Here is a 10,703-nt window from a genome sequence, read left to right as displayed (position 1 = left end):
TTGTTTTGTGTTGGAAGGAACCTGAAAGATCATCTTGTTCCAACAATTTGCCATGGCAGGGACACATTCTGCTAGGACAGGTTGCTCAATGTCCTGTCCAACCTGGCCTTGAACACTTCCAGGATGGGGCAAGGAGCATCACTGTACTAGTAAGAATGATGTTCCTTGCCTAACAACTGTACCGTTCTAGGAACAGAAAAAGTTCTTAACCTTAAATATAATCAATGTGTCATTTATGGCCAGAGAGCAGGAGAGGTTGGCCCTGCTCTTTGCCCACTTGCAGAACTCTCCCTGAGAGGATCCATCCCTGCCTTGCTGAGCATGAACCAGGGCTGGTGCTCTTTACACTCACATGCCCAAACCCAGGGAGGGTGAGCTGAGAGCAGAACCCCTCTGAAAGCTCTGAGGCCAGGGGTATCCACCCGACAAAGTGCTTCAGATTCAGAGCAAATGGGACAAGCAGAGGCAGGGGGATGGATTTGGAGGAGGATGCAGAGGAGGACTGAGTCCTGCTGCAGAGCCAGGCTGCTGCAGCCACCTCCTCTGGGCTCCAGTGATGGGGACGGGCGCTGATCTCCCCTGCAGGGACACACACGTGAAACCAAGCTCAGGTCCCAGGCAGCCAGACCCCAAGCTGGGCCTCAGCTGGAGCTCAAGCACATCTTCACTCAAGTTGGGAAGAGTGAAGATATTTTTCCCCTCCACAGATGTTCTTGTTAATTTGTTAGCCATGTACAAGTGTGAGGTTTGCTGGAGGAAGCCAATTTGTGCAGTTTTTAGCTTGTTCAGTGGTGAAGTCTGCTTTATCTCTTGTGGGAACAACTTCACGGCTCACAAAAAGACATAAATAATCTGTTTTAAAAGTTGTTGGAAGGACAGTGGATTTATGGTCCTATTGTCAGAAGGGAATGATAATGACTCTCTGGTCCAGCCCCTGGCCTACCATAAGCAATTCCTGACTCAAAGCCCACATCTTGCACTTGAGCTGGTTTATTTTATTTTTATAAACATATCCAACCCTGGCAGGAGGGCTTTATTCAATAACAGAATATTTTCCTCACTGTCCTTAGTTGGCAGGAGTTAATTGTTCCCTTTGTGAGCTGTGAATGGGTTTGTGCTGTTCCACCTGGCATCTCTGCTTTTGTTTGTTAATTAGGTATTAATTGCAGAGGCTGTTGGGGATTTGTAGGTGAAAAGAGTGTGTGTTTATTGGTCCTGCATGGAAGGGGCTGAAATGAATCGAGTTTGGTAACAACAGACCCTGTAACATCCCTAATGTGTATTTTCCAGGGGGTGTTATGGTCTGACGTTCAGTGAGGCACGGAGAGGTGAGGGAAAGTTTTTGGTTATTGATTCTCTGAATGTTGCAGCTCAGATCGTGCACTGCTGGTTAATGAAATACAGTGGTAAGGAAAGGAGAGAGGCAGAGGACTGGTTTTTAGAATATCAAATTTGCTATAAAATATAAAGTGAAATTGTGGAAAGTGGGTTAACAATGGGCCAACTCCTCATTTTACAAGTTTCATGATGAAGCTAGGAAAAACCATGTAAAACTGATCCTTGGAGAAGCTGGCATTGTTATAGGCTGCTGAGAACTACTGGAGAGTTGAGATGGATAGCCAGAGATTTTATACCTTTTGAAATAGAAATTACAGAATGAAGTGTTCTATATGAAAAAGAGAACAAGAAAACTGGAATTGAAGAAACAATACTGAGGAGGGCAAGACACTTCAGGTATATAAAGGATTATTTTAATGTTCTTTCCCAAAAACTTTCAGCAAATCAAAATATTGATGTACAATTATTTCAATCCCTTCTGATTGAAGAATATATTAAAAACATAAAAAGAGAAAGCTACAGTTTGGTAAATGGATATACCTGAGGTAATTGCTTGACCTAGAGGTTATAAGGCAAAGGTTGTTACTGAGAAACTCCTTAGGGGAACTAGAAAATAAAAATATTCACTTTTCCACAGCAGACTCATCACAATCTACAAGGTGTCAGATATGGCAGGAAGGAATAGTGTGGGGCTGCAGACCCCTTCATCTGCCTTTCTCCTTGAGAGCTGGATTTGCCAAGACTATCTGCTGTGGCCATCTTGAGAGCACCTAAAAATTCAATTTCCAGAATGATGAAGAGTGTAAAAGAATGCGGAAAATGAGGTGGGAAGAGATTTTCAGTGGAGAGCTGCACAATTTCCTGTTTAATACAGTATTTTAAAGCCTTTGTTCTTTTGTTGTGCTGCCAAAGATGTCTCAGAATCCAAAAACCTTGCATGGATTTTTGAAATGATTTTAAGTCAGTTAAATAAATGTGTAACTCCTGATAAGGCAGCTCGTGCAGAATCATGCTGCATTTCTCCAGCAATCTTGTTGAACCAATGTTTTTCTCTACAAAATTCAGGCTCTAACCTCCCTTGCTGACCCTTGTGCTTACCCTTATCAACCTCCTGGATCAGGACAATGTGCTTCTCCTACCCTCAGCACCTCTATTTACCCTGTTCTTTCCCAGGTTGTCAGGGGGATACTCAATATCTATCATCTATACAAACGTCACAAAGTCACCAGGACAAACTAAAATCATGGATTTTTAGTTTTTGGCTTTAGTAAAAGGAGAAGTATTTTGGAACTTGTATGGGAATTGTGGGTTTTCCACCCTTTGCCATCTACCCCAATGCATAAATCCTGGGGAATAGGCATGTGTGCCTGGGATTTGGAAAACAAAATCAGGGATTGCAGGCTGTCGTTTGTTCGCTATCTTAAATTAATCCTATGTGATAATTTTTGCGGTTCCTCCACTTTGCCTCACGTGGGCCTGTTCTGCTCATCATCAGCAGCAGCTGGACAAAGCAGTGCATTCCTCTGCTTTGTTTAATGTATTGCCTTCCCACTCTTCTCTCTGTCTTTCATCTCTGCCTTCAGTAGAAGGTTTCACTGTCCTTGAGAGTTTGCTTGTCCTGCCCCCTCCTTCCACACACCCCACAGATTTCTCTGATTACCTGCATGAAGAGGGAATGTTCCCATGTTTGTGTGAGCAATGGCATATTCTCTGGAACAGAGACAGTGACAGTTTTAGAAATGTAGATTTATTTTTTTTAATAATGAAAACAAGTGTTTTCTTCTAGAGCAGTGTATTCAAAATGATGGTGTTGCAATGGCAATGTGACTCCAGAAGACTGCTCCCTTACCTCATGTCAGCCCATGTGAGACAGCACCAAGGAGTGGTTTGGCCATCTGAGGATGTGCAGAGTGCCCAGAGAGGTGTGTTAGACAAGATGATGATGGTGAGGATCCCAGCAGATAAGTGTTCACAGGACTATTTTCCAAGTCCTTCACCCTGCCTTGTTGCTTGTTTTAACCCCTGGGAAAGGGTCATGGCAGTGCCCAGTGGGTTCTCATTTGTGCCCAGGCTTTCAGAGAGTTTAATGAGCAGCAGATGATGGTTGTATCTGGGCTGGGAAGGTGCTGCCTTGGACTGTGACGCTCCTGCTGGGCTGCATCCGCTGACTGTGATGATTATTTTCAGCAGCTTTATTGCATTGATGATAAACTCAGACATTCTTCGTATAAACAAGAAGAAACTTTGAACCTTTTAAACACTCCCTGAACTGTGGAGAACTTGTTCAGCTGGATAACCCTCAGTGAGGAAGCAAAGTGCAAAGTGCTGCCAGCCTTGTGTTACTCACAGGTCCTTGCAGGTGGCTTCAGAGAATTTTCCTGGTTCACCAATGACCAGTGAGGGGTGCTCTGAAGGTAGGGGCACCTTCTTCTTTGGCCACAGTGGGCATTGGTCCTGTTAACCACAGGAAAAGAGGACCTTTGGGTCTGTGATAAATACTGCTTGCTGATTGTGTGTGATACGGCTTTGCTTCCTGACTCACTTCTCCTTTCCTCCAAGGCTGCAAGTTGATTTCATTCAGCCTTTTCTCTAATGATGAGAAGTTTTGAGGTCTGTAAGAGTTTTGAGAGTATTTCCTCCCCTGCCTGTTCTTTCTTCTGCTTATCCAGTCTTTTGGTGGGGATGGGAAGACAGGCAAACTCTCAAGAAGAAGGTGAAAAAGAAAGCTGTGACTGGATTTTTAGTGCTAGCTGGAAGGAAACTTGCTCACTTCTCTCCCTTACTGTTCCTCCTCCCAAGATGCTTTGAAAAATAGGAAGGATCTCAAACTAATGTCAAACCATTTAATTCTTGAACTAGTCTGCAGATCACAGCAGCTGAGCATCACCTTCAACACCCCAAAAGGGCCAAGAAGCCCCTGAAAACTTTTTGGGTTTTCAATTTCCCTCATCACTCTTGGGGCATTGTTGAAAGATTGTGGCTGTGAGCTGAGTACTGAGTGTGGCTACAGGAATGGGGCAGGAAGTTGTGCTGAAATTATCAGACACAGCAGAGCCCGTGGTAGCTGTGTAGCATCTGCCTCCTGCAAACAGCCCAGAGTTAATTCAGACTGTCTTGGTATCACAGCTGGCTCTCAACTCTAATGACACTGACCAAAGGAACTTCCTGCAGAAATATGAGATAGTCTCAAATCTCCATAAACGTAAGCAAGGCTATATTTCCTAGGGAAATAAATATTAAATAAATAATTAAGGTGTGTTTAACAGAAAATGTAAGTTATATATTTATTCCAGAATATGTTTTGCTCTGGAAAACAGAAGGAACACTTGTTACAAGAATATCCTCGAGAGGAGGAAGTGTTTCACCAACCAAGGAAGAAAAGACCTCCCTGAAACAACAACTCTTTCCTTTCTCTTCCCTCCAGCACTATCCAAATACCGTGTGAAAGCCATTTGTCTTGGACTTGGGAGGTTTGCTTGCAAACAAGTGCACTTCTTTTTCTGCAGAGCTTAACTGCAAGTTTGCCCCTTGTAACCAGACAAAGTCACTGGCTTGAACAGATTTGTTTGAATTCCTGTGTACGTAATAGTTTAAGCTCAGGTATTGGTTTTACTGTATTTCTGTTTGTATTAGCAATGAACTGACTTTTTTATTCTGCTAGTATTTTAAAAAACCCAAAACTCTGCCTTGCTGCCAAACCAGGATGGTTATTAAGGGATTCTAATATTCTTTCCTTATACTGCCAGAACTGCTTTTAGAGTAAACTGACTATGTGAAAAGTAATTCCTTTATGCCCTTCACTCTACACTTCAAGAAATGGAAAGAGAGAAGATAATAAAGTCTTGGACACCCAAAAGAAAGAAATTTTTTTTCTTTAGCACTATCTTATTCTGAAGGAAAACTCTCTTGTGTCATCCAGGTGTAGTCTCCGGCTTTTGGGACGTCAGAGTGCACCTGGTTCCTTGCAGGCTCTCTGTCCATTCTTAGTGTATTTACTGGGTATAAATAGGGTTTGTTTTTCTGATTATTAACAGGTATTTTGTGTTGCCATCAAGCTGGTGGAGAAGTCCAACCTGCCAAAAGCAGCAAGGAGCTTCTTGTCAGAGGCAAGTCTGACCTCTGGGAGTTGCAAAGGAAGAGAGGACACACTCCTTGGGCTTGTCCTCAGGACTCGGGGTGGGGCTCTTCTGCCAGGATTGGTGGCCAGACTTTGACAGTCAGTGAAGCTCTTGGCAGGACAGGCAGGGAAACTTTGAGTCAAACAAGTATTGTCCTAAAATAAGTGTCAAAACTACCATGGGCAGATGCTTTCAGGGCAGTTTATTTCCCTGCACTGGGGGAGCAGGGAATGGGTCAGGTAAGGGTCTGCAGCCTCGGCAGGAACAGTGTCAGTCAGAGCTGGACCTTGGGAAAGCCTTGGTGGAATGATGAGCATGAGCTGGTTGGTTGCTGCTTGTCTCTTCCTTATGTGCAAGTTTTTAATTATAAACTGGACTTTCACCAATCTAAGTGAAGCCACCATACTCAGGAAGACATAGCAAGTCAGCATCTTCACAAATATTGATTTTTAGGCCTAAAAGTAAACTCATACAAAGATGGAATAAAGCAGTGCCACTCTTGGGTTCTGGAGCTAGGTTTTTGAAAAGACAGCAGGTCAGTATTTTGTCATCTCTAAATTCTTCCCATCCAGACAACGGGGACAAAGAAGGCAAGAGCAAAGATAGAGTGTACACAACTCACAGGCTGCTCCCACTGTACATTTTTCTTCTGTCTTTCCCAGAGGGCTTGAATTTTCTCACTGACAGCCAGAGCAAGAAGTGCCAAGGAGAATGAGCAGGACTGGGAGTGCAGCAAGGTCTACTTGTCATTCCTGTGGTAGACTCATTTCAGGGAGCAGGCTGAGAAAGTTTAGCCTGATTTAGGTGGTCAAGAGAGATCTGGCTTAGCTCTGCAAGGCAGAAAAAGGGGATGCATTTCCCAGCATCAGGTTATGCAAACCGCTGAGGTGGAGGTGGGAGGGGCAGGCTGGCTTCGAGTCATTTTGCATCTGCATGAAAATGGAATTCAAAACATTCCCTCTAGAGTGGTATCCAATACCAAAATTGGATTTGGGAACTCAGAGTACATGAATATTTGTGCTGTCAATAAGAGTTATCTGTATACAGAACCCTTTCCTTGTCTGCTTTCTCTACCATGCTTCCTTCTTAATTCATTTTCAGTCTTTAATGTACTGTTGTGTAGCATCCTCTCCCATTAGGCCCTGTAATGTGCTCCGATTGCCTTCAGCTTGACTGCACTTAATAGCCAGCGTAAATAGAACTTAGTGTAGCATGCACTAACATCTCTATCCATTGTCCAGAGATTAAATACATGCCACAAATGGTTTACGCATCATCAGCCTCGAGCCCTCGTTTCATAGCTCCCAACCAAAAGAGGATATTAAATTAATTTGCAGGTTGCTTTAGCAAGGCCTAACAAAAAGAGGGGGGGAAAAAAATCTTGAGGGTCACTCTGCACATAATATCCATCAATCAAAAAAGAGGGGTGGAAAATGATAATAGCAGGTCATTATAAGGGGACAGGTGCACACATATTTAGCTCTATGTCTAGTTCAGGTCAAAGCTTAAATGGTGTTAACGGGGAGGAATGCAGGCTATGTGAGCAGTGTGGATGTGTGAGGAAGAGGCAAAGGGCAGCTCTGACAGGACAGCACTGCATCTTTCAGATCTTCATCATTAACCCTTTACTCTGCCTGGGCAAGGGCTGTTCAGTAACACTGAGCTTAGAGGAAGGAAAGGAGCAAAGTATTGTAAATGCAGGTGAACCCAATGGGAAGAAATGACAATGTCTGACTCAATTCAGAAGGCTGAATTATTTATTATAACTGTGCTAAAATACATTAATATACTATATAAAAGGAGGATACTAAAACTACAAACTACTTTCTCTAACTCCATCTCTAACTCCCACTCAACTCGTGACCCTCTCTGAGAGCCCAGCCCCAGGTGGGTTGGATTGACCATCAGGCTCAAACAATCCTCACCAGAATCCAATCAAGCACTCACTCCAGGTAAGCAATTCTCCAAACTCATTCTACGTAGGAAAAACAAGGAGCAGAAATAGAAATTGTTTTCTCTTTCATTTCTCTCTGTGCACCTCTATGAAAAATCCTGAGAGGAAGAGAAATGTGCTTGCCACAGCAAAGCAGCCATCTCCAACTCTTGTCCTGCAGCAGCTTGTAGCATTGAAAGTCAGCAAGGAGGCAGGACTGGGGTAGGGCAGTGAAAATGAAATTGCACAGTGCCAGGGTCAGACTGCCAGGACCTGGATGCACAGTTATCATGGGCAGGGCTTTTGCCAAGCAGCAGGAAATGCAAATGCTCCTCATGGAGAGGCAGGAAGGAGATCTGTGATCAGCAGGGAACATGGGCTAACGGGGATGAGCAATGATCTCCACAAGGGCCAGGACTGAGAGAACTGGAAAAACAGTGGCAAGGCCACATCTCATCTCTAAAACAAGAACTGTGACTAAAGTAGTGAGATGTATTTAAAGTCAAGTGAGGCTGAGAGGATAGGACAGAGCCCTTGAGTTATTATTATGAAGGCAAGACTACATGGATGTGAGTTGCACACAGACACTGTGTGCCAGCCCTACCTGTCAGTCTTTGCTTTTAGCTCAGTGGCTGGAACAGACATGGAAAATGAGAAAGCTTCAGTCACCCTTGTGGGTTCCAATAAACAACTGGGAAGACACATTTAAAGGACCAAGATGAAAATTAGGCCACTTGCTTTGTGGCTGTGGCAAGTAATGTCACCCAGGACATGGGTATGCAAATCTTTTCTAAGTTTGATAGCAATGGAGGTGGAGGGAAATATCAGTGATTATCACTGTGTTTTAGATACCAGCATCAGGGTTTTTCAAAGTCTTGTTGATGAATAATAAATCACTGCATCACTTCTGGAGTGATGTGGCTCACTGGAACGTTCCCTTGCTTTCTGGGCAAGTGTGTTTTCAGGTGCTGTATTCTGTAGTTTTCATGAGGAAACGATCCAAATCCTCCCCCAAGCCCACAATAACACACATTGACTGACATGGATCGTTTTTCTGAGGCTCACAGTAAGTACCATCCATACCCTGAGAAGTGATATACTGGGAACTAAAGTAATTAAGTAAGGAAATACCCTTTACCACAAGAGTTTAAATGCCCAAGGACGGCTGTCATAGAAATCATGAACTTACAGTCTGTCAGCTGATATTTTAAATGCTGTTATTCCATGCCAATTTTCCCAGGCTGGAGCCATGAAAGTGAAGAAAGGCAAAGCAACACTGCATGTTAGCAAGGGCTCAGCAGAAGTTGTAAGAAAGAAATTTGTTAGTTAAGATATACATAAGAAGCCAATTGCAAGCTGTGTTTAAGGGTAGAATATTGGTTTGAGTGCGTTTGGGAAGGGAAAAAAATACATTGAAAAAATGACTTTTTAAAAGAAAGATTAATTTTGGGACCAGGAAGATCTGTTGTGGGAAGAGTTTGTTCTTGATGGAGTGGCCCACACAAAAGCAGAGGTACAACTTCCCCAAAGCCTTGGTGAGCTTTGCTGCCCGGTGGTCAGCCCCAAAACTGCTTTCAGATGTGGTGGTGTGTATTGTCTCATGCTCCATTTCCCGCCCCATCTTGCTAGCAAACAGCAGAAGCTGCTTCTTTTGGGGCTGAATGGATGGGGAAAGATACAAATATAATCCTGACCTGTTACAGAGCAACTTCAGCCAGCTCCTGCTCCAATTTTCAGGCCAAGCAGATGCTCAATCCACGTGTTCTTGGGAGTGAGGGCCAGGGAAGGGAGAGGGAAGAGCCCGAAGGGGCCGGGCTGTGCAGAACAATAGATGATCACTCTTAATTATGGCAGCCTGAATGAGCATCGCTCTGCCGGCCCCTCTCCTCCTGCTAGCTGATCAATACAGTCTTAATTGCCGAAGAAAGGCAGTATCCTACACAATCACGGCACAATGGTTTAATCACTTGGACGCTTAAAGTTAATTTCAGGCAGTTCATTTCTCATTGCCTCTCCCTCTGTCAGGCACGGCTGGGCTCCTTGCGCGCACAGGTGCGCGTGTGCCCGCAGCTAAAGGTGGGTTATCAATCGCTTTCAGCGAGATTATTTGTGCTAAGTGAAACTGTGGGAAATGTTATTATCATGCATAAGCTTAGAAGAGATTTGCTTTTTGAAGGGGAGCATGCTTAAAGCGTTTATTGAGACCCTTCTTGAGGGAAGAAATAAAATGTTCTTTTCTGGGCCATCTCCTCTGCTGCTTTCATGCTGACCTGTCCAGACACTCTGGGGATCCTTAGGTTGGTGGTCAGTGATGCAGCAGGATTGGGACCTTATGAACAGCTGGAGTGGAAATTCTCCTTTCCATTGCACCCAATCCTCTCCAGCTTTCGGGGATCTTTGGGCTCGTGGGCTGTCTCTGCAGGATTTTGTTGCTGGCAGAGCGTGGCCACTTGAGAAGGTGTTGTTGAGATCCATTGTGATCCTTGGCTTAAAATAAGGGCATATCTGGCCCACCATCTGCAGAATTTCTGCTGTTTCAGATGTGCAGGTTATGCTTGGATCACGTTTTATAGATGAGAGCCTGCTGCAGCACCTTAATCCGGTTTTGAATATCGTCCAATAGATCCAGCTGGAAGTCTCAGTTTTGGGAGCTGTGAGATGCTGGCCACAAGAGGGAAATTTGGGTGTTCCTTCCATCTCAACAGAGCTGAGCATCACCACAGCAAAACTACAGGCTTTTCAAAAGCCTCTTGTGATGCTGAGTGCAGTTTCTGACCTTCACTTTGAGACTCCTGCATCAAATCCTCTCCTTTTCTTCTTTCCCCCACCCCAGCCAGAAATGAAGCCACCAAAGCCGACTGCTGGTTTTGTAAATTCTTTGAATGCTGCTGACTTGTGGCTGCCTTAGAAAACCTGGATCAAGAAAACATGGGTAGAAATGAGTTTTGACACAGAGGAACCTGGTCCAGTGGAGCTCTCAGGCATCACTTGTGAGTGACCCCAGCATCTTTTATCTTGGGAGACACAGAGAGGGGCTGGCCCTTGCTGGGTGCCTGTGCTGCATTAAGGAGAATTCTCACCCTTACCTGGGCACTGAGAGCTGGGAAATCTGATCTCCCAGGATCCAGGAATATCAGGACACCAAGGAATATCTGAGGAAACACTTGCTCTTCTTGTAGAATAAGGCAGCATAGGAGCCAGTACCATACATATAGAGGGCCTGAAGAAAGGTGAACAGAGCATTTCAGAGCTATAAGAAAGTCATCCTTGAGCAACAAAAATATTCTGTGAAGCATGTTGCTGATGATGGCAGA

At 44.3% G+C, this 10,703-nt stretch overlaps 1 long non-coding RNA gene across 3 annotated transcripts; it reads left to right on the top strand.

The window, feature by feature from the left end:
• Nucleotides 1-253: 253 nt before the first annotated feature.
• LOC146765714 (uncharacterized) lies at nt 254-5,193 on the top strand. Of its 3 annotated transcripts, XR_014949640.1 has the most exons (4): nt 254-1,328; nt 1,976-2,162; nt 3,125-4,540; nt 4,632-5,193. It is a non-coding gene; the product is annotated as an uncharacterized LOC146765714 (long non-coding RNA). The 3 variants fall into 3 exon arrangements; XR_014949638.1 differs by having other exon boundaries at nt 1,976-4,540; XR_014949639.1 differs by having other exon boundaries at nt 254-1,734; nt 1,976-4,540.
• The last annotated feature ends 5,510 nt before the right edge of the window (nt 5,194-10,703 follow it).

The sequence above is a fragment of the Lonchura striata genome, chromosome 20, assembly GCF_050655825.1.
Source record: "Lonchura striata isolate lonStrDom1 chromosome 20, ASM5065582v1, whole genome shotgun sequence".
NCBI lineage: Eukaryota > Metazoa > Chordata > Aves > Passeriformes > Estrildidae > Lonchura > Lonchura striata.
The sequence above is the reverse complement of the archived record's forward strand: the minus strand, read 5'-3'. Positions and strand labels throughout refer to the sequence as shown.